This window comes from Anas acuta, chromosome Z, assembly GCF_963932015.1.
Source record: "Anas acuta chromosome Z, bAnaAcu1.1, whole genome shotgun sequence".
In the NCBI taxonomy this organism is placed as follows: Eukaryota; Metazoa; Chordata; class Aves; order Anseriformes; family Anatidae; genus Anas; species Anas acuta.
In genome coordinates, this window is record NC_089017.1 from 12015255 (window position 1) to 12021254 (window position 6000).

Genomic DNA, 6000 nt, shown 5'->3' on the forward strand with positions numbered 1-6000 from the left:
TTTTTCACCAGAAACTTTCTCTGGGAACATAACTATAACCAAAAACTTTTCTGACTGTAAAAGCCATTGCCAGTTAATCACAGCTGTGTCAGTTTAAAGATGTGATTTCCACAACTTAGTCCCTTAGATTTATGATGCTCTCTATGATTTTTATTTCCCCCCCACATTATGAATGCCTCATTTCTCTTGAGGGCCATAAAAACTTGAAAGGTATAGTAGCAATATGCAACGCAGACTTCCTTGCACCTTCTTACTGGTCTGCATAAAACCTGAATTGAGGTACTCATTTCCTGCAGTGATTAATCAACATAATGTGATCACTTGATGAAAATCATGCTGTAGCAGTTAGATATTTTGGAGAAGGGTGGTGGATTTTTTTGTTTGTTTGTTTTTGATTTTGCTTCACTTAGCTCCTTCAGCAGTAAGTGAAATTTGTTCCTTCCTTTTTCTACTGGTTTGAGATCATCTCTGGATATTTACTTTTGATTTGATGTCTTCAGTTCTGAACGTTGGGCCAACCACCCAAAGACTGCTTAACTGAGGAAGAAGTTTTACTTACAGGATTCTTCCTACAGCCTCCATATTGGACCAGACAACCTGTATGAGAAAGACTTAATGGGAACTGCATTTCCAAGCTGTTTTTTTTTTTTGGTTTGCAAAGTTAGTGTTTCCCACAGGATGCACCCGGGATTATACCTCTAAATTTGACCATTATCTCAGATTTCGTCTGAACCAAGAGCTATCTCCAGTCATACCTGAGTCACTGGGTCTTTCACCTTTTCCTGTTTGCCCAGTTATTTTTGTCTTTGCCTTCTGGTCTCTAACTTCAGGATGTTAAAGCTGAACTATTTTAAAATTCAGCTCCAGCAGCTTCAAAGGCTGTCCTGGAGCAAAGCACACATTCTCACTCAAGAAAACACTTGGTACTATGCTTACATTTGCAACATTTGCTAATAATATACTTTTTTTAATGTTGTGCTGGAGATGTACTCCATGACGGAGAATACCTAATGGGAAAGGTCACCTAGCTATGTCCATATTGCCTTTCCTGGACAATCAACGTTGGCTTAAAACTACCTCACCTCTCCCTGTGTTCACTCCAGGTAGCATTGCCTCACCCTCCTCTTTTGTTTGTCTGTGTTTCACATGCAAACAGACCTTTGCTTCAGATTGGTTTCCTTATAACCAAAACAGCAGTCACCAATCACAAGTTTTTAGACAAATGATTCACCTTCACATATGGAAAAAAAAAAAAAAAAAAAAAAAAGTAAGCTGACAGGAAATAAGTTGGATATCACAGATCACAGAATTTCTAGGTTGGAAGAGACCTCAGGATCATCGAGTCCAACCTCACAGCTAACACTAACAAGTCCTCCACTAAACCACATCCCTAAGCTCTACATCTAAACATCTTTTAAAGACTTCCAGGGATGGTGACTCCACCACTTCCCTGGGCAGCCCGTTCCAATGTCTAACAGCCCTTTCAGTAAAGTTCTTCCTAACATCCAACCTAAAACTCCCCTGATGCAACTTAAGCCCATTCTCCCCCGTCCTGTCACCAGGCACGTGGGAGAACAGACCAACCCCCACCTCACTACAGCCTCCTTTAAGGTATCTGTAGAGAGCGATAAGGTCGCCCCTGAGCCTCCTTTTCTCCAGGCTGAACAAGCCCAGCTCCCTCAGCTGCTCCTCGTAGGACTTGTTCTCCAGACCCCTCACCAGCTTCATTGCCCTTCTCTGGACCCACTCAAGCACCTCGATGTCCTTCTTGTAGCGAGGGGCCCAAAACTGAACACAGTACTCGAGGTGCGGCCTCACCATAGCCGAGTACAGGGGGACGATCACCTCCCTAGCCCTGCTGGTCACACTGTTTCTGATACAAGCCAGGATGCCGTTGGCCTTCTTGGCCACCTGAGCACACTGCTGGCTCATATTCAGCCGACTGTCCACCATCACTCCCAGGTCCTTCTCTGCCTGGCAGCTCTCCAACCACTCATCTCCCAGCCTGTAGCTCTGCTTGGGGTTATTGCGCCCCAGGTGCAGGACCCGGCACTTGGCCTTGTTGAACTTCATGCAGTTGACCTCAGCCCATCGGTGCAGCCTATCCGGATCCTCCTGCAGAGCCTTCCTACCATTGAGCAGATCAACACACGCACCTAGCTTGGTGTCATCTGCAAACATACTGAGGGTGCACTCAAAGCCCTCATCCAGATCATCGATGAAGATATTAAAGAGGACCGGCCCCAGCACCGAGCCCTGGGGATATGTACACTCCCTGCTGGAATTAGCACAGTAATATATGAGATATGTATTCTATATTGTTTTGAGATATGACACCAGTGTTGCAGTAGCAAAAATGTGAAGACTGAGCTTTCAGTCACTTCTTTTCAAGCTTTCTTCACATCTGAATAATCAGATCTGGAGTCTCATCAGTGCTATGTGACATGAATTCACTTTGCAGTTTACTTTACAGCCCCCTAAAACACGTGCTAAGCTCAGGTCAGGGCCTAGTTTCTGCATGCGTGTATGGTGGTAGATCTTCCTCGAAAGCCCAGGCTTTTCCCACAGCCGTGCATGCAGCATGTTCCACATACGGGGGAATATCTCTAAGAAGGTGTGCCTGTTAGAGGGCAGAAATCTATGAACAAAACACAACCCCATGTCAAATGTGCAAGAACTGGTGGTAGCAATTTATCCTGTTGTGAAAAACAAGAGGTGATCTGGGGACTTCCTTCTGTTTCAATAACTTTTCCATTACCCTTCACCTGCTGCATGGCAGCAGTTTTCAAGTCATAGTTAACACAAAGCCATGCCACACGATTGAAAGGAGGTGAGTCCAGAGACCATATGTGTAATATACACCAAAAGAAAGTGAGGTGAATGCTAATTATACAACACCCCAAACTTTCTTTAGTTTGCAAAAGTGAAAGCAAGTATTTTCTGGGCTGTGCTGGCTGCACCAGAAGTGAGAAGAGAGCTGTTCCTTCAGCTGCCTTAACACGGGTGGAGCAAGGCAGTCCCAGAGGAGACCAGACTGGTGCACCATGCATGAACGTACACCTTCCTTCAGCACCTCCCAGGGGGCTATCAGCCTGAGAGCTACATCATGCCACAGAAAAGGTGAAATATGTCCTGCCACAACCTTGTCTGTTCTTCCCAGTAGAGCAGAAATTATTTTATTAATTACCACAATCTAAGGAACAAAACACTAGACCCAAACCTTCTGCTAGTGAAAAAATAGATTGCTCTTTCATAAAAAACAGCATCATTTTTTACAGTCTTTTTAAGAAGGAAATGAGTCATGCTCAGTTGTTTAAAAGAATAGGTAAAGTACACCTAACTTTGGTGCTCTGTATTATAGAACTACTTGGCTGTGGCTATCCAGCAGGTATCTAATCTCTGAAAAATTTCATTTCATGTATTCTGATAACTAATTTTAAGTGAGTCTCAGTTTGTATGTATATTTATAATGTCTTTTTACAGGGTGCAACTGTCTGCACACATTGTACCTCAAGATCATCGAGTCCAACCTCTGACCTAACACTAACTAGTCCTCCACTAAACCGTATCACTAAGCTCTACATCTAAACGCCTTTTAAAGACCTCCAGGGAAGGTGACTCAACCACTTCCCTGGGCAGCCCATTCCAATACCTAACAACCCTTTCGGTAAAAAAGCTCTTCCTAATATCCAACCTAAACCTCCCCTGGTGCAGCTTTAGCCCATTCCCCCTCATCCTGTCACCAGGCACATGGGAGAATAGACCAATCCCCACCTCACTACAGCGTCCTTTAAGGTACCTTTCTGGTTTATAATCCCAGCTTTTCCACCAAGACCATGTTAGACTTCCAAAATTCCTCTAGAACCTGAGCAGTAGCCAGAAGAAAGAGGAATGATGAGAGACTATAAAGCTAAAGCTCAGATTTTGAGGTTTTTTATTTCTTTCTCTCCATATGGACTCATTTATGCCTTTAAAACCAGCTCAGAAAATTATTTGTTCTTACCACTTAAATAAAATATCATTTAATACTTGATACTTAAAATTTTGCTTGCTTCCTCACAGAGGAGTGATGTATTAAAAAAAATAACTTTATCCTTGATCTCTTGCATGGTTGTAATATTTGTTCAATGCACATGTAATGGGGAAAAAAAAAAAAAAAAAAAAAAAAGTAGGTAAATGAGCATTCCTAAGTTTTATTAGGCATTTTTATCTGAAGGGAAATCATGAGGTATGCAACAGTAGCAGTTTTCTTCCGAATTTGCTGAGCCACAGGATTAGATCTAATACTATTTCCTCTTCCTACTAGTGTAAATTTTGGTCATTTGGCTCCATTTTCTATAATTCTATACTACATAATTCTATAATGAATTATGTAAACTGATAATTATCATTATCAGCTATGTTGAGGTATTGAAAAATGTTATCAGATATGGCATTTAGCCACAGGCTGTACGGCCAAAATACATTTAATGTGTAAGCACTTAAGGACAGGGGGTTTTAAGGATCCCTAAGCCCTTAGGTTTAGGTTTTTACTTTATAAATCTTTGAGAATGCCATTAAGCACAAAAGATTAATACCTCTTCTTGGCTGGAGAAGGGTAAAATAAATTATCTGTATGAATAACTGAATATTTACTTTTTATGTCTATGAAATGGACAGTTCAAAAAACCTCTGATGTTATTTCATCTACCTTCAGCATTAGTCCAGAGATATTTGATTGTCATGTAATATGATACAATTCTTCTTCCATGTTCTGTCAGTATAAGAGCTAGTGTTGTCTCTTCACCAAGATGTCATCTGGTATAAGGCTGCAAGAGGCTACCAGTTAAGACTCATGATGTGGCTTACCACCTGGACGTTTATAAAGCTTACACTTTAAGAGAATGCTTATTTCACAGTATTTTTATTTATTTTATTTGGAAACAACACTAACAATGATCTTTAAATTAAGTAAAATCACCTAGATGTATATTCTTATACCAGTAAATGACCACATATTTGTATATATTAAACAGCAGCAAAGAAGAAAAAGTGTTTCCCCACAGAAAGCCTGGCCCTGACATCTGCATGAGAAATACTATGAGATGCATTTAGTAGATCTGGCTTTCCAAAATGTGCTACCATCTCACTACATAACTAAAAAATGATGATATACAAGACAGCCACTCCCAAGCACTCTGTGGTTAGTGTTTGTTATTAGGTTTCCCCTGATTAATCCTTGTTTCTGTCTTTGCAAGTATGTAGTTGAAGTGATGTATATTCAAAAGGGGAGGAAAGAAAGACTGATGGTGAAAGTGGGTAAAACTAAAAATTATCTAAGAGCTTGGAGCTGTTGTCCAGGGTATAAGAGTAGGTATGTCTGTTCACTTTAAACATACTCATGTATGGAGCTATTGCAAAGACCACATATACACTTCAAAATGTTTCTGAGGACACAGATTTATCCAGGTGCTCTAGATGGCTTGAAGGGAAAATAATAAATATATTATGCTCAAACACAATGGCAGTTGTATTTAAAATACTTTGCAACTATATAAATAAATGTGAAGAAATTCACAGCACATCCTATTTGTTTCTCATCTTTCTTAATCAAAAATATTGACTGCCTTCTAGGATGTCTTCTTTGTAACAATGCTTTGATTGTAATGTCTTATTCATTAACAGATACTTCTTTACTTACATCATCATCATATTTACCAAATCATAGCTATGAACATATAGACTATTTTAATATTTACTTACAGTACTTCTAAGGGAAGCATTATAATTGCCTTCCATTCTAGAGAAAGGGAAACTGAGGCACTGAGCAATAAAATGATGCCCAGTTTCCTCAAGCATGGAGTACTGCAAGCTGTTCCACATAAAGGCAATACATCCAAGAAACAAATTAAGGCAAAGGTGGAGGCAGTAGTAGTCTGGGAGGCAGGACACAGAATGAGCATGAAGGAACAAGCTTTTGATATTGGGCTTAGTGTAATGAAATTTGATTTGTGGGTGAGA